Consider the following 21841-nt stretch of genomic DNA (forward strand, 5'->3'; position numbering starts at 1 on the left):
GGTACTTGAACTACCATCCATTTCCTCTGCTAGACATAGAACACAGCTCTCTTTTGTCTATAGCTTCTTTATGTTAAGGAATCTGTCTCAAGAACAACTTTCCAGCATCCTTAAGCTATATGAACTTCCATACAAAATGTGCAATTATAATCTAAAGTCATGTTAGGGTTGTTTTCTCTGCAACATTTATTCATGGAAGAAGACAGCATATGAATATGTGTTCTCCAAAATGATGAGTTTATAGGATTGGAAATAATGAACAGCTGAGCTGCTAAGGGGGCATACTGATTGTAAGGGTTCGCATATGCTCGTCCCAGGGAGTGGCACTATTAGAAGGTGTGGCCTTGTTGGAGGAAGTGTATCATGGTGGGGATGGGCTTGGAGATCCTTCTCCTAGCTTCCTGAGGATGGTCAGTCTGTTCCTGGCTTCCTTCCGGTGAAGATGTAGAACTCAGCTCTTCCTGCACCATGCCTACCTGGATGCTGCCATGCTTCCACCTTGATGACAATGGACTGAACCTCTGAACCTGTAAGCTACCCCAGTCAAATGTTATCATTTATAAGAGTTGCCTTGGTCATGGTGTCTGTTCACAGCAGTAAAATCCTAAGACACTGATCTTCCAGAGGAGGTCAATTCCCAACACCCACACCAGGCACTCACAAACCTAACTCTAGCTTCAGGGCATCATGTCTCTGGCCTCCAAGAGTAGCCACACTTATGTGTACATGTGCATACATACAATTAAAATTAAAATAAGTCTTTAAAAATGAGGCCAACTTAGAAATTTCCTAGTAGGATAAGAGCAATTCCACTTTGTCGTGGCTACACATAAAGAAATAGAACAATAGACCTTCCAAACGAGGATGAGGTCACACCACAAGAGGAAAAGAGAACAAGGCAGCAAAGGTCACCCTAAAGAGGTCATCAAATACAATGTCAACTTTCTTCCATTTTTGCTGAAGTCACCTAAGGGCCATTATTGCTTACGTTCCTGTTGCTTTGTTCAAGGTAGTACAGATTTCCCTGTCTGGGAGAAGTATTCCATGTGAGAACCAGTGAACTGTTTAAGGAAAGCCATTCATCATGTGCAGCCACAATCTTCCTTTCCTAGAAGTCCCCCAAATACCTGGGAAATGGGGCAGGACCTGCAGAGGAAGCTGGACTCTCACACACACAGAAAGAAACAAGAGTGACTCACAAAATGCTGTGGAAACCCGGGCTGGGGCGCTGTGCTCTTAGCACTTTGGAGGTGGGAGCAGAGAATCAAAAGTTTAAGGTTATCTTTAGCACAATTTGAGGCCAGTCTAGAATATGTGAGTCCCTGTCTCAAAAAATGGAAAGAGACAGAGAGACAGAGAAACAGACACAGAGAGAGGGTGGGGGTGGAGGGGAGAACAAAACAAAGGTTAGGTGAGAGCTGGGGCGCTGGGCTGGGCAGGGTGGCTCACAACTTTAACCCCAGAAGTTGGGAAGGCAGAGCTCTCTGAGTTCAAGGCCAGACTGGCCTACATAGTGAGTTATAGGAAATCAGGGTTACATGAAAGCTACTGTTCAAAAACCAAAGGAGTAGGAAAAGAATTCTGTTGGCTTCTTTGAAATCGTGATGATGCACAGAGAAAGCTCTAGGCAAAGCTATGACACAAGACAACCTGTCTTTGGCTCCCTGCTTCCATACTCTATGCTGTGTGGTAACTCTCATCAGATCTTCCAGCTTCCCTGCCCTAGCACTCATCACACACCACACCATAGCTGCCAGCTGAGAGAAGCTGTTTGCTTCTGAGAGGCAGTGATACATGGCTTCAGTGGACAGCTACATACTGGTGATCTGTGGGATTTCATAGCAATTGGTAGAATCCCAGGCTTTGGAGGTCCACTGGGAAAGTGTTTTGGGAGAGAGTTCCTTTGTGACATCCAGATTGCTCAAGAGTAAACAAGATCTGTCATGCCTTTATAGAAACAAGGTTGTGATAAATGATGACTGTTCCCCCTTCCTGCAACTTGTCTCCCTCCAAATTTGATGGATTTTTCTTCTTCCTCCTCCTCCCCTTCCTCCCCCTCCTCCTCCTCCCCCTCCACCTTCTCCTTCTCCTCCCCCTCTTCCCCCTCCTCCCCCCTCCTCCTCCTCTTCCTCCTCCTCCTCCTCCCCCTCCTCCTCCTGTTCTTTCCCCAGAGTCCAGTTAGGGTGGAGTATGTACAAATGGGTAGATCATTTGTTTTTTAATGTATAATCTAAAATTTGAACCAAAAGTATGAACTGTAGTGGAAATTCTGGTTTCTTTAAAAACACAGAAATGTTTTAAATATGTTTAAATATGTTTTTGTTTTAATCCAGGTGTACGATATGGGGCTGCTTCAGAATATCCACAGCAGATGACTATGATTTGTCTTGTGCTCTGGCGGGGGTATCACGAGATATTGCCAGCTGCAGATAGTTTACTTTTGGAATTCTGGGGACTCTTCAGAGGGAATATAAATGCCAGCTCCCCGAGAGAGGTGGTGGCTGCTGCTGCTGTTGCTGGTTGCTTCTTGGAGAGATCCTGACAACGAAGAACAAACTTGCTTCAAGGAACTTGATGCCCCTAATCAGCGTGAAGAAAGTCTAAGGAGATCAATGCCCTTTTCCCCTTTATCTTTCTTTCCTACCTAGTGTTAGGGGCTTGGAAGGGGAGAGAAGAGTGGTAGAAAAAAGTAGAGTAGCAAAAGTCAAGGTACACTGAACCATTACATTTCACTGCTTCAAAGCATCTAAAATCAGGCATATATCTCTATTCTTAGAGTCCCTGTGTCATAGCCACAGAGAGAGTTGGAGGCCAGTCTGGACTGAGACCCTGTCTCCAAAAAAATAAGAAGTCCTTGCTTGGTCTAACTCATGTTTGGAGAAGAAAGGCAATACTGTTTGCTTTTGCTATTTGATTCACTTGGATTTCCATAAAATTGACAAACCAGGAAAACAACGAAGTGTTGGCAACAAAGTAGACCATGTATACGTATTTACTGATAAGATGAGAATTCAATGCTAGATGTGTCAATATGATTAAGATGATCACAGTAAATCCTCAGCTGCTATCAAAACAAGTATGATACATCGTGCTGAATGGCCAACAATCTCTACATATGAGGCTATTCAAGAACGTTGCTCTGTTTCATCAATTCCCTTTTACTTCATAAGGTGAACTAGTAGCAAAGAATCACAAAATGTACCGTCATGAGGACTGATATTTGGACCTCATTTCCTGTGAAAAAGTCAGGTATCCTGCATGGCTTGACACCTTGACCTGACTATGTTTCAACAGAGTGAAGAAAGAGCAGATACTGAAGAAAAGGTAGACTGTGCACAGATAAGCTAGGTTCAGTGGGATGTGTGCACTCTGATGGAGCTGTACATACAAGGAATGAAGTAGGGAGTCCCTGAGCAGTCTCAGCCTATAAGCAGTCTTTAAAAAGGAAGCTGCAGTTGCTAATTTTTGCACACGCTGGTCAATCATTCCCAAGCACTGTGCACGCAGTCAACATGCACACTTGACAAAGCCACAGGAAGGCTGTTCCATCCTTCTGAACTTTCCAGACAGAGGTGCTTTGCCAAGGACTTTGGGTCCTTGACATGGTCATACCTAAGTCAACAATACATATCCACTTAGGACTTCACTCTTCACACCTTCAGTCCGTCCCCTCCCTCCCCACCTCCTCTACACACCTAGGACACCTCCACCACTGTGTTCTGAGAAGCAGTCAGTGGTTGCTCCCACTCGCCTGGAGTGTGGATTACAGGGTTTGTACTCACAGTGAGCAATGTGCAAACGATGCTTTACTTTGCTCAGTAGCACTGCTCAGCGAGGGAGCAAGGCAGGGATCTGGGTCACTGTTCATCACATTCCTTCTAGAAACTCTGGTCTAAAGTCCAGATAAACAACTTAAAGGCCTCAAATTTCCCATAAGCATGTATTATTAAATGTGAGAATCCTCAGATTTAATATTTTATTTATTATATTTTATTATTTTATTATTGTAAAAGGGATTTGTGTGTGTGTGTGTGTGTGTGTGTGTGTGTGTGTGTGTGTGTGTGTGTGTGTGTGTGTGTGTCTGGGGCACGAGGACAAGTGTCTGTGCACTGGGTGCAGTACCCATAGAGGCCAGCATGGACACCCTGCAACTACATTTGTAAGTATAGGTGCTGGGAACTAAACTCAAGTCTTCTGGAAGAACATTTTTCTTTTTTTTAATTTGTATTAGATATATTTCTTTATTTACATTTCAAATATTATTCCCCTTCCCAGTTTCCTGTCCATAAGCCCCGATCCCACACCCCTCCCCCATATGAGTATTCCCCCTATACATTCCCCTTACTGCCCCCCCACATTTCCCTGTACTGGGGGGGTCCAACCTTGGCAGGACCAAGGGTTTCCCCTTCCACTGGTGCCCCAACAAGGCTATTCTCTGCTACATATGCATTTGGAGCCCTGGGTCAGTCCATGTATAGTCTTTCAGTAGTGGTTTAGTCTCTGGAAGCTCTGGTTGGTTGGCATTGTTGTTCTTCTGGGTTTGCAAGCTCCTTCAACTCTTTCAACACATCCTCTAATTCCCCCAAAGGGGGTCCTGTTCTCAGTTCCATGGTTTGCGGCTAGCATTGACCTCTGTATTGGACATGCTCTGGATGTGCCTCTCAGGAGAGATCTATATCCGGTCCCTTTCAGCACACATTTTTTAGCTTCATCCATCTTATCTAGTTTTGGTGGCTGTATATATATATGGGCCACATGTGGGGCAGGCTCTGAATGGCCGTTCCTTGAGTCACTGCTCTAAACTTTGCTTCCATATCCCCTCCTATGGATATTTTTTCCCCTTTTAAGAAGGAGTGGGAGCATCTGCATTTTGGTCATCCTTCTTCTTGAGCTTCCTGTGGTCTGTGGATTGCATCTTGGGTAATTTGAGCTTTTGGGCTAATATCCACTTATCAGTGAGTGCATACCAAGTGTGTTTTTCTGTGATTGAGTAACCTCACTCAGGATGATATTTTCTAGTTCCTTCCATTTACCTATGAATTTCATGAAGTCATTGTTTTTGATAGCCAAGTAGTACTCCATTGTGTAGATGTACCACATTTTTTAAATCCATTCCTCTGTTGAAGGGAATCTGGGTTCTTTTCAGCTTCTGTCTATTATAAATAAGACTACTATGAACATAGTGGAGCATGTGTCTTTGTTGTATGTTGGGGCATCTTTTGGGTATATGCCCAAGAGAGGTATAGCTGGGTCCTCAGGTAGTGGAATGTCCAATTTTCTAAGGAACCTCCAGACTGATTTCCAGAGTGGTTGTACCAGTTTGCAATCCTACTCACAATGGAGGAGTGTTCCTCTTTCTCCACATCCTCCCCAGAATCTGCTGTGACCTGAGTTTTTTATCTTAGCCATTGTGGTGTGGGGCTGGATTTGTAGAAAGATATTGTGTAAATTTGATTTTGTCATGAAATGTCTTGGTTTCTCCATCTATGTTAATTGAGAGTTTTGCTGGATACAGTAACCTGGGCTGGCATTTGTGTTCTCTTTTGGTCTGTATAACATCTGTCCAGGATCTTCTGGCTTTCATAGTCTCTGATGAGAAGTCTGGTGTAATTCTTATAGGTCTGCCTTTATATGTCACTTGACCTTTTTCTCTTACAGCTTTTAATATTCTTTCTTTGTTTTGTGCATTTGGTGTTTTAACTATTATGTGATGGGAGGAATTTCTCTTCTGGTCCAATCTATTTGGAGTTCTATAGGCTTCTTGTATGTTTATGGGCACCTCTTTCTTTAGGTTAGGGAAGTTTTCTTCTATAATTTTGTTGAAGATATTTACTGGCCCTTTAAGTTGAGAGTCTTCACTTTTCTTCTATATTTATTATCCTTAGGTTTGGTCTTCTTATTGTGTTCTGGATTTCCTGTATGTTTTGGGCTAGGAGCTTTTTGCCTTTTACATTATCTTTGACAATTGTGTCAATGTTTTCTCTTGTATCTTCTGCTCCTGAGATTCTCTCTTTTATCTCTTGTATTCTGTTGGTGATGCTTGTATCTAGGGCTCCTTGTCTCTTTCTTAGGTTTTCTATATCTAGGGTTGTCTCCCTTTGTGCTTTCTTTATTTTTTCTATTTCCATTTTCAATTCGTTCATCTGTTTGGTTGTGTTTTCTTGTAATTCTTTCAGGGATTTTTGTGTTTCCTCTCTAAGGGCTTCTACTTGTTTACTTGCATTTTCCTACATTTCTTTAAGGGAGTTCTTTACGTCTTTCTTAAAGTCCTCCATCACTATCAAAAAATGTGATTTTAAATCTAAATCTTGCTTTTCTGGTTTGTTTGGATGTCCAGTATTTTCTTTGGTGGGAGAACTGGGCTCTGATGATGCCAAGCAGTCTAGGTTTCTGTTGCTTAGGTTCCTGCACTTGCCTCAAGCCATTGGGTTGTCTCTAGTGTTTGCTTGTCTGGCTGTTCCTGGGAGTGACTTGACCCTGCTGTAGGCCTCTGTGTCAGCACTCCTGTAGAACTGTTTTCCTGTTTTCTTTCAGTCTTTCCTGAGAACAGGTGCTCTGATTTCAGGTGTGTTGGTGCTCCTGGAGACTGTCTTCCAGCTCTAGGTGTGGGCAGGAATCAAAGGGTCCTGTCCCTGATTGCTCCTAGGTCCTTGCACCCAGGGGGCACATTTGGCACTATGTGATTCCCTCTTGGGTCTGGACTGTGGGCAGAGGGTAGTCTCCTCTGACTTCTCAGGAGTGTCCACACTTCTGAGGGTCCAGCTCTCTCTCCCAAGGGATTTGGGTTCGGGGAGCTGTTTGGTCAGTTCAGTTCAGTCCTGGGTGCAGACCAGAAACACTGGTACCAGCAGCTGTCTGTTCCTATATCCCTGTGTCCAGAGGCACTGTGCAGTTTCCCCTTGGACCAGGGATGTGGGCCGAGGTGTGCAGAGGTGGCAGTCTGTCCTGCAGTCTCAGGATGTCTTCATTCCCGGGTGTTCATTCAGCTCTCTTCCCCACGGGATTTGTGTGCAGGGAACTGGAAGAACATTCTTCTAACCCTTGGTTTGATTTTTTTTTCCTTTTGAGTCAGTCTCACTATGTTACCCAAACTGGCCTCCAAATCCTGATCCTCCTGCCTCAGCCTCCCCAGTGCGTAATTACTATACATGCTCTATTTTCCGACTTCTACCTCTGACGACATCCATTCCTACACCTCCACCCAGTCCTCCTCCTCCTCCTCCTCTCCTCCTCCTCTTCCTCTTCCTCCTCTCCCCTTCCTCCTCTTCCTCCTCTTTACATAAGGTCTTACTTAGCTCAGAGTAACATCAAACTCACTATACAGCCAAGGGATAAGCTTAATCCTTCATCCTCCTGCCTCAGCTTCTCAAGTACCGGGATTATAACCATGTATCACCATACCTAGAAAAGTTAAGTTTCTTTATAATTCTCAAATCACATTTTTTTTTTCAGTCTTGTTTTACACTTACTTCAGGGTATACTTTCCTCCCAAGTGTTGTAAGGCCCATGGCAGTGTTCTCACACTAAGGAACACTAGACAGAAAGAATCACTAAGACAAAGGCGCAGACATATGCCACTGTGGATCCTGGAAAGGACACTTATTTTCAGTGTGGAAGTGGAACCAGAAGGCAGCCGGCCTCCACCGTAAACGTGCATGTCAGCAACCAAACCCTTTTACTGCTCTGCAAATGTGTGAGGGTGACTGGGAAACACTGGGTAGGATAAATGTGGGCTATATTTTCTCTTTTTGTTTATGTGCTGGGCGGGGGTTGTTTGTTTTGTTTGGGAGTAGGGAAGTGTTAGCCATTGAACTGAGAGCCTCACACATGCTGGGCCAGCGCTAGACAGGCCAGCACTGAGTCATACCTTACACACTTTACAAGTTTCTGTTATGAGCATGTTTCACATTTGAGCTGAGGAAAACAATCCCAGGAATCCAGGAAAGCCCGAGCTGGGCCCCTGTCTTGAGTGGGAAGTCAGTTGAACTGCGAGGGGTCAGCAGGTTATTCACCAAACATTTACCCAGTTGCCTACTCTGCATCAAGCAAGGGGCAGAGGCAAACGCTGACACTGAAGACTCTAAAAAAACCACCAGTGACTGTCACACAGAGGCAAGGTTCCACTTGAGCTCCATGCTGTGCATGAGTGTTAAAAAAAAAAAAAAAAAAAAAAAAGAAGGATCAGGGGTTCAAGACCAGCTTGAGCTATATAGTAAATTTGAAGCCTAGGCTATCAGAGACTCTGCCCCCCTTCCCCTCCCCACTTCTCCCAATCACCACCACCACAAAAACAAACGAGAAAAAGAAAAAAAAAAAGACTCACCCTGTGATAGAAATGACTGTTGCAAATTATGTCTGCAAGTCACTTCTTTTGTGAGCAGGTTTGAGATAGAGAATTTGTTTATCATGTACGAGGACTTGGTTTCCAACTCCAGCACTGAGAAAATAAATAATAAAATATAAACAAGCATCTTTCCATGCACCAGAGGATCTCTGTGCATCTTTAGAGAGGTTGCAGACAGGAGCTGAACATTTCTCAGCACTATTCTCCTAGCTCTTCACCTCTGACCCTGACGGAGGGCTCTACATCCTGGGTTTGTTTTGCTTTGTTTTGAGACAGGATTGCAGGTAGCTCAGGCTGGCCTTGACTTTGTCATTGGCTAAAGATTACATTGATCTTTTGAGCCCCTGCTTATAGCTCCTTGTGCTTGGATTACAGGCGTGCACCATCAGTTTTGGGTTCTATGTGGTGTAGGGGATCGACCTTAGAGCTTCATGCAAGCTAGGTGAGGATTGTACCGATTCAGCTGTCTCTAGACCTGAATCTATGACTACTCCCATATCCCTCTACTGTGATGTTTTGAGGATGAATTATGTGTTAAAATAGTACCAAGAGTGAGGTACATTAGGGTGTGCCCAGGGCTGGAAGGTTGACACAGAAGGATAATTATTGGATGCCAGCCTGTGTTGCTTAGCAAAATATTGTTTAAAAACAAACAAAAAAAATTTCTCAAGGATTGGACTAATAGCTCAGTGATTTAGGAGTACTTACTGCTCTATCAGAGGACCAGTTTTGAACATGGCACTCACATTGGGTGGCTCATAAACGCTTCTATTTCCAGCTCCAAGTGATCTCTCCCCCCACACACACACACACACACACACACACACACTGGAGAGAGATTGGGGGAGCACAGAGGAGGGAGAATGCTTCTGTTGTTTGTTTTGGTTTGGTTTTTTTTTTTTTTTTGTTTCTCTGTGTAGCTTTGGCTGTCATGGAACTCACTCTATAGACCAGACTGGCCTTAAACTCAGAAATCTGCCTCTGTCTCCCTAGTGAGTGCTGGGATTAAAGATGTGTGCCACCACAGCCCAGCTGAAACAAAACTTTTAAATTGCATCTGGATTCCTTGGCAGAAAAGATCTAGAATTACTATGGAAGACTTAAAGCATCAGGAGGGGACACCAGTGTGTGGAAGCAGATGCTCTACCACCTTTGTCTGGGCATTGCACCTTCAGAGGTGTCTTGTAAGAGGGGCAGCAGAATAAATGTCGATTAATAGTCTTTTCTTGTTCTTAATCCCATGGCTCACTGAAGGCTGCCTAGGTTGGCAGAAACCCCAAAGCTCGTGTAACATGAAGTACAGCTGACACGCAGAGTAATGAAATAATGTAATCCAGTGATAATGATTGAGAGAAGACTCACCAATGAGGGCTAAAGTCACAGGCCTTGCTGTGTGCATCTGTGGTCCCAGCTACGTGCAAGGCTGGGAAGGGAAGAACCTTGAGCCCAGAATCTGGAGGCCCACTTGGGTGATGGGGTGATGCTCCTGTGTCTTAAACAAAAAATTCTGCCTCAACTTCTCGAATGCTGGAATTCCTGGTGTGTTCTATCATGCTTGGATTGAAAGAGATACAAGACAGACACCATTAGGCAGTGTATTAAAGTGGAGATTATTTGCAGAAGGGTGACTCCAGTGTCTCTCTGGGCAACACTGGCCTGAGGAGGACTAGTGTCTCTCTGGCAACAGGAAGGACATGGAGAGACTGTGAGGCAATTCCGTAAAACAGTTGGACAGGACTTTTCAAGTGCCGTGCTGTAAATACAGAGACCGTTCTAAATGAAAGAAGACCAAAGAGATGGACAGTCTGAATGGTGGCTCCCTGCATTAACGTTTGGACTGACCTAAATATAGAAAATTGGAAACAATCAAATCATGCCGGTGCCTGTGTGTGATTTGTTTATTCATTTGAGATTGGGTTTTACTATGTTCCCCAGGTGGGCTCTAAACTAATGGTCCTCCTGCTTCAGCCTCCCGATTGCTGGCTTTTGTTTTTTTATGGTTTTTATTTTGTTTGTTTACTTTTACACAGGGTCTCTTGGCGTAGCCCAGGTGGATGTGAAACTTGAGGTTTGGCTGCCACTACTAAGTGCTGGAATGATGGATGTATACATACAGCCTTGCTTGACAGGAGTAATAAATTTAATTTCCCAGTTTTGATCACTATACTCAGATACTGTCCTATTAGCATTGAGTAAATGGTATTTATCGTGTGTGTGTGTGTGTGTGTGTGTGTGTGTGTGTGTGTGTGTGTGTGTGTGTGTGAAGGGGCAGGCTACACATGGGAAGTAAATGGACAGATCTTTCTCTTTCTTTTTTTAAATGTATTTTTATTTCATGTGCATTGGGATTTTGCTCATATGAGGGTACTGGATTCCTCTGGAACTGGAGTTACAGACAAATGTGAGCTGCCATGTGGATGCTAGAAATTGAACCTGGGTCCTCTGGAAGACCAAACTCTGCTCCTTACTGGGCCATTTCTCCAGCGCCTGGACAGAGTTTTCTTAAGATCATCTTTTTTGTGTGTAATTTTGTTGTTGTTGTTTTGGTTTGGGAGACAGGGTTTTTCTGTGCAGCCCTGGCTGTCTTGGAACTTGCTCTGTAAACCAGGCCTGCTTCTGCTTCCCAAGTGCTTGAATTAAAGGATAGGCCACCATGCCTGCCTTGACTTTTTGTTTTTTTTTTTGTGTGTGTACATTTCTTTTTTTTTTTTTTTTTTTTTTTTTTTTTTTTTTTTGACCAGCGGAAATCATGGTCATTTCCAAAGGCCCTGTTAAGAGTGATAAAGAGATTGAAGATATCTCGGAACAGTGTTTCCATTTCCCTTCATCCTTCAGCACACATGGAATTTTAGAATCTATTCTAGATGGTTCCTTAAAGACAGTTCTGATCTGAAAGAAGCCAGTTCAACCTTACTGTTGTGAGACGGGATCTCACACTATGTAGATGGGAGTAGCCTTGAACTCACAGAGAGCCTCCAGAGTTCTGAGATCAAAGATGTCAGTCACCATGCCCCAATGTATGTCTTCCTTCTTTCCTTTCTTTTTGGTGCTGAAGACCAACCACTTACATGCCAAGAACACACTCCGCCATGAGCCACACTCAGCCCTGTCAGTGCTTTGATTGCCTCAGAGGGACCCTAAAGACTTGTCGCTTTCCACTGACCCTCAACACCAAGAGTGTAATGTCTGATGTCCATAGGTCTTGTGTATATTATTGGACATTGTTTGGGAAAGAAAACCCTCATCATATTTTCCATGTATTTCCCCCAGTCTAAAGCTTTAGTATCAGACACAGATTGAGAAGGCCTAAGTTCAAGACCTGTGTTGTGTTTTAAAGTGTATCCCTGAAGTGCTAAGACTACCAAACATTGCTAAAAACCATTTCCATTTATTGTATTGTCTGTTTGTTCATCCTAGTCAACCTTCCGTGCGTTGTTTGTTTTGGACTTTTGAAGCAAGTCTCACTGTGTAACCTAGGCTAGCCTCAAATTTGTAATCCTTTAGCCTCATTCCCACCCCACCCCCAGGGCTAGAATTACTGAAATGCTGACCTACCACGCCCCCAAAATCATTCAAATTTAAATGTTCATACCCCACCCCAACTGATGACCCAAACAAAACAAAACCCAAGGACGAATCCTTTAATCCACATTCTGGATAGGAATCTGCACTGCTCTGAAAGTCTGCAAGTAATAGTAATATTTTTTTCTTTAATTTGTACATAAAAGAGCAATGCCAGCCTGTTCAAGGAACTTCAGAGTCAGGGAAGAAAGCAATTGGGGAGGAGACAGCTGTCTTGTCTAGGGTAAACCTCTGTCACTCAGGAGCCCAGCAGCCCCTAAAGTCAGGAGATTTTCTAGAACAATCCCAGGGTTCAAATGCTAAGTCCCCCCCTGAAGGTGTGAGCATGACAGCTAACCAATAAAGTCACTCTGCTCTGCAGTGCCTTACTGGCGTAGGATCCGAGGCTGAAGCCTGGTCCCCAGCTTTATTTGTACATTGATGAGCACGGTTCACCAACACCCCTGTGGGGTCTTCACCATCCTCCACAGTGAGGCTAGAGACTAGAGACTAGCTAGCCTTATCTGAAGGACAAGAAGGTGACATCTCCTCAAATTGCTGTGAACTGGTTAAGGGCAGAGTGGCCATAAGCAGTGACTTGGAGAGCTGAGGTGCAGTCAAGGGTCTGAGTCCCCTTTCCTTTAACCACATTTCTTAACTTCTTCACTGGAAAGTAACCGAGAAGGACAAACGGCTGGGCTGTGGCCTTAGACCTGTCCCCTAAATCCTATAATCTCTTCAGAAGGGCTGGTCTAGCTGCTTGCTTTGTTTAAATGTGCTGTAGGCCTTTTTCTACTGAAAGGGGAAATAGATTCTGATTTCTATTTCTTCCTCTCCCTCCCTCCCTCCTTCCCTCCCTCTCTTTCTCCCCCACTCTTTTCCTCCCTTCCTCCCTTCCTCCCTTCCTCCCTTCCTCCCTCCTCCCTTTTCCCTTTGGAGGCAAGGTTTCTCTATGTAGCTCTGGCTGTCTGGAACTTACTATGTAGACCAGGCTGGCCTCCAATGCACAGAAATGCATCTGTATCACCCCACCCCCATCCACCTGCCTTATAAGTACTGTGACAGACAGTGTGCATCACCATGCCCTGATTTCTTTAATTTTATTTTTACTTTTGAGACAGGACCACACTATATCGCTCTGAATGATCTCCAATTCACGGCAGTTCTCCTGCCTCCAGGAAGCTGGGGTGACAGGCATGAGCCACCGTATCCTGCTTGAGTCCTGTAGTCTTTATAACTGCAGTCAATCCCCTTAATTCAGATGGGAGAGAAATTAAGCAGAGTACCACACATGTGCTGTGTCACATGTGTGTGCCCCTAATAAACACATGGTGGAAATAAAAATTAAACAGGTTTGTGACAGAGCCCCAGTTACCTCACATGCTTGTGAGTGTTTGTTTGGACTTGTTGGTTTGTGGGGGATCCCAAAGACTGTCCTCTCGAAGGCACCTGTACAGTGTCCTCTTGGAGGTTAGCAGGTTCTAGGCCAGCCTGAACTATCAGTGTCAACTATCCCCACATCCACATCCCTGGCCCTCCCTCCACCCCCCATCTACTCCCACCTCACCAAAAATGAGGGGGGCAAAGAGGAAGGGAAGGAGAACTGGAATGAACGATATCTCCGTAACTTGTTGAAGATCGAATCTTGTCAGAAATCCCACTGTGCACTAGAGGACAAGACATATTCTATCCTAATGACTTTAGCTAAGACTTTCCTAACTGAGTTAAACTACTGTGCATTCAGGCAGCAATCACACTGGCAGTCTGCCCCTTCTGTTTTCCTCTACAGCATTAACACCCAAACATCTACAAGCTACATTTACTTAGAAAACAGAAATAGCTAGGGTATGACTAAAACTAGGGGGCTGGAGGAATGGCTCAGTAGTTAAGAGCACTGACTGTTTTTCCAGAGGTCCTGAGTTCAAATCCCAGCACCAACATGGTGGCTCACAACCATCTGTAATGAAATCTGATGCCCTCTTCTGGTGTGTCTGAAGACAGCTACAGTGTACTTATATATAATAAATAAATCTTTAAGACACACACCGAAGGCTATCCCAAAGAAAGTCTGTGGGGTGTGTGTGTGTGTGTGTGTGTGTGTGTGTGTGTGTGTGTGTGTGTGTATTTATTCTCTGTGTTTATCATGTGTTCCTGTGCAGCTAATGGTCACTGCAAGGGAGCAGCTCAGAGAGCAGAGTTGTGTGTTGGGTCTGAATCCCTGTCTCTTTTATGAAGCAGCAGTAAAGGGAATAACCTGAAACAGGGAGAGTTAGCACCTGGACTCTGGCTTTCCCAGGATCTATGTCTAAGGCAAAAGGATCCCATTGGTTTGAGGCCAGCCTGGGCTACATAATGAGAGTTGATCTCAAAACAAACAAAAGTCAAATTAGAAAAGGGGGAGGGGGCTGGAGAGTTGGTTCAGTGGTTAAGAGGGCTCATTCTTAGAAAGGACCAGGGTTCAATTCCCAGCACCCATATGGAGGCTCCCTACTTCCTCAGGCACCAAAACACAGATGGTTCATGGATATACACACGGCCAAAACACTCACACGCACACAATAAATAAATACATAAATAAGCAAGCCACAAGGGCACATGCCTTTAATCCCAGCACCCAGGAGCAGAGGCAGGGGGGAAGTTTTGTAAGTTCGAGGCCAGCCTGGTCTACAGGGCGAGCTTCAGAAGAGCCAGGTTACAGAGAGAAATCCTACCTCACAACCAAACCAGAAAAAAAGGAAAGGAGAGAGAGAGAGAGAGAGAGAGAGAGAGAGAGAGAGAGAGAGAACCAGGGGAAGGGCTGGAGAGATAGCTCAGCAGTTAACAGCATTTGCTGCTCTTTCAAAGGGTTCAGGGTTTAGATCCCCACACCTAGGGTGGCTCACATAAGACTGTAGCTTCAGCTATAGGGAATCCGGTATCCTCTTTGGCTTCTGAGGTTGTACACACACACACTCACACACACACACTCACACACACACACTCACACACACCACACACACTCACACACACACACACACACACACACACACACACACACACACACACACACACCAAAAACATAAAACCAGTCCTCCAGCTCTCTGCTCATCCATCCTAAAGAGTCCTTCTCCGCCTGTTGCCTTAAAGTCAGAGATCTGCCTTCCTCTGTCTCCCAAGTGCTAGGATTAAAAGCATGTATCACCACTGCCTGGCTAATGTAATTTAAATTTTGAGACAGGACCTACGGACTCATTATATAGCCCAGGGTGGCTTTAAACTCTCAGCAATCCTCCTGCCTCAGGCACCTGAGTGCTGGGATAACAATCACGAACACCATTCCTGGCAGCATTTGACCTTTATGACACATTAGTGAAAACAATGTTAAGGACACCAAGGCCCAGAGAGCTCTTGGAGCATCAGAAGCCCTTGGCCTTTCACAGAGAAGCCATGATCGAAGTTCCACTGAGCTGGCCGTGGCCTCCTCCACCCTCACCAGCTCTTTGTACCTGGAGTACAGCACCCCAGAGCATGGCCTCAGCCCATTGGCCCATATATTACTGGTTTTCCTTCATGTTTTTCTCTGAGTAACTTCTGAGGAAGGATATGTGTGTGAGCACGTGTGAGAGAGTACGCACATGCATGAGCGTGCATGCACGTGTGTGCGCATGTGAAAGTGAAGCAGTTGAGGAAGTTGAAATTCTAGACAGGATTTCAAAAAAAGCAGTTTGTACTTTAGTGCTAGTGGGTTTTCTCTCTGTCTCAGGAGGAAGATGTCTCCCAGCAAGGAGGGGCTGCCTCTCTTGCCACTTCTACTCCCAAGTAGAAGGTAGCAGGTGGCCTTTCAAGCCTTCTTCCCTGGATAACTAGCATAAAGTGGGCAACCTCTGCTCCTAGGACCCCAAAGCCAAGGCCAAGGCCTGATATCTACAGAACTGTACGCTGGTCTGCTCAGGTCACATAGTTGAAAGTAGGGTTTGTAGGGAACTGTGACCCAGGAGCCCTGCTCCCAGGGAGTTCCTGTGTGACCCAGATCATTATGGCTTTTCCTGCAAACATGCACAATAGCTGGCTTGGCCTGTTGGCTCCCACCTAGAGGCCCAATTGGCAGACTGAGGCTAGAGTATTGCCACAAGCTTGAGAGCTATGCAGCAAGACCCTGACTAAAAATCAAACCAAAAATTAATAGCTTAAAAACTGAGGGCATATTTTTAAGGGGTTTGGAGAGGTGGGGGTTGAAGGCACATTCCTTTCTTTCTTTTTTTTTTAACTCCCCTGAGACAGAGTTTCTCTGTAGCCCTGGCTGTCCTGGAGCTCACTCTGCAGACCAGGCTGGCCTCGAACTCAAAGATCCCCTTGCCTCTGCCTCTCAAATGCTGGGATCAAAGGTGTGTGCCACCACTGCCTGGCACACAAGGTCCTCTAATACAGTCTTAGCTGGCCTGGAACTCACTATGTAGACTGGGTTAGCCTCAAATGTATAGAGATCCACCTGCCTCTGTCTCCCTGGTGCTGGGATTAAATATACGTGGCACTTTGTACTTTGCCCAGCTAATAATTTTTAACTATATAAGGTAGAGAGGAAGGAAGGAAACAGATGGAGAGGGAGAGAGAGAGAGAGAGAGAGAGAGAGAGAGAGAGAGAGAGACAGAGTCTGGATTAAACATACTGTGTAGCTTAGACTAACCTCAATCTTGTGATCCCTCTGCCTCAGCCTCCTCAGTCCTTGGATTTCAGGCTACAATGCCTGCTTTGTTGATATGATTATGGTTACCAGGAAAGCACAAGAGTGCCTTCCCTGCCTTCTTTAAGGCCACTAAAGCAATCGTCCTGAAACACCACAATCCCTCTTCCGACTCAGTGGCTCACAAAAGAGGCCATGCTCTTCCTCATTGCACACACCCGCATGTGTGTATGTGAGCGTGTGTGTTTTGGCTTTTGTTTTCTCCCTAACCTTGAACAGGCTCTTCCCTAAAATTGCACTCTCTCCTCTTCCTGCCCCAGAACTCTCGTCCCTTACAAGTCTGACCCCTTTCTGAAAACTTGCTGTCCCAGGAATGAGAGCCACCATGCCCTGCCACGCAGCCTGCTTAACTGATCCCCTCCATCTACGAGCCTCAGGAGGCATTTAATGATTTGCCTGCTTGTCTCTTCTACTCCCTTCAGATCTTCAGACCCAGAAGCTTGCTACTGATGTGTGGTTATCTCCAGAACTCAGCCACAAGCTTTGTCTGTCTCTCACTTTTCTGAAAAGTAGAAGGCACGGGAAATGAAATAAAGAAACAGGACCACTTCTCAAGTTGTTGACAAATAGAGTCAGAGTGTAGGCAGCCTGGAATATGCACCACCCACTCGTAGCATCCCCATCATGAGTTTTTAAGTGAATGTCGGAGTCTCTCCTTTCTCTAGGTAGCATCCTCCAGCCGTGCAGCGTGTGTAGGGTTAACATGTGCAAAGCTGAGGAGAAAAGGAAGCTGGACGGAGACAGTGCGGTGGATGAGTTCTGGAATGCCTGGCCCCTGGTACTGACTCACTCAGCAGTCTGCGGCTCACCTTCCATAAGTCACCTGGGAATAGTAATCACAGCCCGGCCCACAAGGTAATCAGGTCCAGGAGAGCAGCTGATAACATTCCTGGATCTCAGTCAGAAACTCCCAGGACTCTCCTGGAGGCAAGAACAATGGTGAACAGGGAAACAAATCAGCCGTTTTCCTGGCTTTTGAAGATCTCAAATTTGATGTGGGCAGCAGACACGTGTAGGAGGCACAATGACACAAACTAGAACCAGTGGATGTCAGGGGAAGGACAGGCAAGGAGGAAGGGAGGGACCAATGCCCGGTCAGCATCTGGGCAGCCAGGAGACGAGGGCTCAGGAGTTTTCTGTGCTTGTCCTGGGTCACAGGTGTTACATGGAGGACTCTATATCAACCTTCTAACAGTGCAAAGTAAGAAGTTTTAGACCAGAGGCTGACAAGAGTCTCAGTCAGTAAAGTGCTTGCCTTGTAAGCACGATAGCCCGAGTTGAATCCCCTCCCCCCAATAACATTTAAAAAATAAAATAAAATAAAAGCCAGGTGTAGTGGTGCACATCTGTAATCCAAGAACAAGGGAAATGGAGACAGGATAATTCTTGGGGCTTATCCATCACCAAATCTAACCAATCAATGAGTTCCAGGTCCAGTGAGAGACCCTGCCTCAAAACACAAGGTAGGCCAGGCACGGTGGTAGACATCTTTAATCCCAGCATTGTGGCACGGGTAAGTGGATCTCTGTAAGTTCCAGGGTATCCAGGGATTCATAGTATCTCATCTTCATAAATCTCATAATTCATAGAAATCTCATCTTCAAAAAGAGAAATATTTTTAAAAGAAAAGGAAGCAAAAAAAAGAACATGTATGCATAAACACACATATACATACTCACAAACATTTGCTTGCACATGCACACGCACTCACACACTTTAACTCAACCCAGATGAGCACTGTAAGGCTCAGTGGAGCTAGGTAACTTGGCTGAGTCCTACCAATACAGCACTGGACTTTCAGACTGTGAGTACACCAGCTCATCCCCAGGCTGGCTGAGATACCCTCAGGGAAATAGTAAGGAAAGAAGACAGGGTTGGGCATCCAGGAGGAGGGGTGTGGACAAACGCACTGTCAGCATGCCTTTAGTCCCAGTACTCAGGAGGCTGAGGTAGGCAGATCTATATGAGTTCCAAGGACAGCCAGAGCTACACAGAGACACTCTGTTTCAGACAAATGAGAAGAAAACAAAACAAAAGGCTGTTAGACTAGGGCCAGCTCAGTGTAGAGTTGAGAACTGCCCCTCAGTACTTATGAGGAATTGGTTTGGTTTGAGGACTTCCAAGGATATCAGGATTCTCAAGTATTTTTTTTTTTTATAAAATAGCATTATATGTGCTTACTACCTAGGCCCAATCTCCAGAATACTGTAAACCACCTCTAGAGTAGTCACAATGCCTAAATGACATAGTGACAGGGCAAGGTGTATACATGTCTAGTACATATAAACCATTTCATTATATTTACTTACTTACTTGTGTGTGTGTGTGTGTGTGTTGTCGAGGTCAGAAAACACTTGGTGAGAGTCTTTTCTGTCCTACTGTGTGGGTTTCAGAGTTGAACTCAGGTCATTAGGTTTGGTTACAAGTGCCTTTACCTGCTGAGTCATCTAACCAGCCTCAAATAAACAATTTTTCCAAATATTTTCAATCCACAGAGAGGTGAATCTTCAAAAGTAAAATCTATAAACTTGAGGACTGACTGCCCTTTGTGTTTCAGCCCTAAAGTAACATAAACATTTAAATAGTAGTAATATTATACTAATTGCACTAACTCAAGATTATTATAATATAATATAATATAATATTGGGTAATGGCAGATAAAAGTTCTGGGTAAGAATAACAATGAAAGCCAGGCAGAGGTAGCACATCTTTAGTCCAAGTACTCAGGAGGCAGAGGACAATCAGGGCTTCATGGGGAATCCCTGTCTCAAAAAAGCAAAAATAAATAAGTAAATAACTAGTTTTCAAAATGATCACTGCAATCGAAACTAATGTACACGTTCAAGCCTCACTTTTTGTTGTGTTTTGTTTTATGAGGGAAAATCTGTGTTCTCCTCTTCTAGAATGCAGTGTTAGTAATCAGTCACCATGTTGTACATTTCGCCTTGAGAACTCATCCGCTTGCCTAACTGAAACTTAGTGCCCTTTGACCAGCAACCCTTGTTGATCACAGTTTAGTGTGCAATTCCACAAGTACAGTGTTTTCTTAGATTCCATGTGTAAGTGAAGTCATGCTGAATTTATCTTTCTATGTCTGGCTTATTTCACTTAGCATAATGTTCTTGAGGGTCAACCATGGTGCCTGGCTTTCCTCCCTCCCTCCCTACCTCTCTGCCTCCCTTCCTTCCTTCCTTCCTTCCTTCCTTCCTTCCTTCCTTCCTTCCTTCCTTCCTTCTTCCTTCCTTCCTTCTTCCTTCCTTCCTTCCTTCCTTCTTCCTTCCTTCCTTCCTTATTTATTTCTATGTGTGTGGATGTCTTGCTTGTGTGCATATATATCTGTGCATCATATGTGTGTCTGGTACCTTCAGAGACCAGGAAGGGGGTTGGATCCCCCCCGGAACTGAAATTACAGACGCTTGTGAGCCCACATGTGGATGCTGGGAATTGAACCTGAGTCTTCTGCAAGAGCAGCAAGTACTTTTAACTGTGGAGCCATCCCCTCAGCCCAATACCTTTCTTTATCCAGCTTAAAGTATTTTGTATCTATGCCATCAAATTTCCATGGGCATTTCCCCCGTTTCATAAATCAAAAGAACCTTGGCTAGGAGATTGAGTAACACGTGCAAAGTCATGACAGAGGAGGGCCTTCAGCATGTGGTGCCTACCATCTCCAGGGTTCCAGAATGGGAAGGATGTGAGGTCTGAGCCTGCATTTCCTCATCTCTAAGATGGACACGATATCTCCCGATTGTTTCAAAAGACTCTTGCAACTTTACCAGATAGCACACCGGTAGGATGTTTTGTGGGCCAGATAAGCAAATGTTTTCTGTAACCCAGGAAATCTCTTTAGGGCCCTTGGAACAGAGGGGTCTAAGGTTCAGAGAGTTTACTTAGAAGACAGACATCTACAATTCAAAGAGTCGGGTTCTGGAGCGGAAACCAACACGTTTTGCACATCTGAGCCACTAACAATGACTTGTTGCTGAATCAGCTGCTTGGCTTCTAGGAAGGATGCTTTGTCAAACAGGAAATTGGTTTTTAGTGCAATGAGGTCTCCATGAGTTCAAAATCCTGCTTTCGAATGTTCTTACAAGATGCACAGTTGGCACCGACTACAGGAAATATTTCATTGTAATCAGAAGGTGCTGGCTCTGACGGCCTCGGTTTACATTGTCTACAAATCCCCACTGCAGTAAGTTTAGTGTGCGAGCAACAGCTATCCATTTATTTGCTTTTGCCAGCAATGAGTGAAACCAAAACACACTCCACTGTGCTGCCTGGACTCAGGTGCAGTTTGTGCAGAGTTGGGAGAAGAAAGGGAGAGCCACCCTGAAGAGAGGATTGATTCTTCGTAGGTAAGACAGGCTGGTAATGAGCTCACTGACATATTTTATGAGACCAGCATGGTTTGCTCATGCTGATGATAAGCACTGGCCATTGAGAGAAGGAAAAGTCACCTTTGTGTATATCAAACATACAAGACTCTCTGCCTAAAACTGAGCACGAAAGCGTTGAGTAAAGGATAGCCCTTCAATTATGATGTGAAAATTAAGTTGCTGCAAGCAGGCAGTTGCTTCCCTCTGAGTGAAATACTCCTGAAGTTGAGATCAAGATCAACAGACTTTTCAGGTTTGGGGGGTTCAGTTCTATCTAGGAAGATAGGACAAAGAACTTCTTCCTTCTGAAAAGCTCTGCTGACTCTGAATGGTAGAATCATGTGTTCTGTGGTAAGTTTTGTTGCCATCTTGCTTTAGGCCATTGATTTCCCCAGAGATTTACAATCGTCCTGAGAGCCAAAATTTCCCCAATATTCTCAAAGAACTTAACTATGGCTGGGTGTGGTGGTCAGGGCCTCTCCTTCTGGCACGTGGGAGGCAGAGGCTGGGAAGCTATGTCAGTCACCATCCAGCCCAACTTGTAAATAATGAGTTCTAGGTCCTGGGCTACAGAGAGAGGCTGTCTTAAAAAAAACAAAAATAAGTAAAGGGTGTGGGAGTACGTCTTTGAAAATCAATATCACAAATTGGACATGATGGTACTTGCCTACAATTTTAGCACTCAGAAGACTGAGACAGGAGAGTTGTGAGTCCAAGGATACAGAATTAGATCTTACCTCATAAAAGTAAACAAGAAGTAAAACAAAGAAAACAGGCTGGAGAGATGACTCCACAGTTACTCTGCTCTTGCAGAGGATCTGGACTGAATTCCCAGCACC

This window comes from Rattus rattus, chromosome 15, assembly GCF_011064425.1.
Source record: "Rattus rattus isolate New Zealand chromosome 15, Rrattus_CSIRO_v1, whole genome shotgun sequence".
Classification (NCBI taxonomy): domain Eukaryota; kingdom Metazoa; phylum Chordata; class Mammalia; order Rodentia; family Muridae; genus Rattus; species Rattus rattus.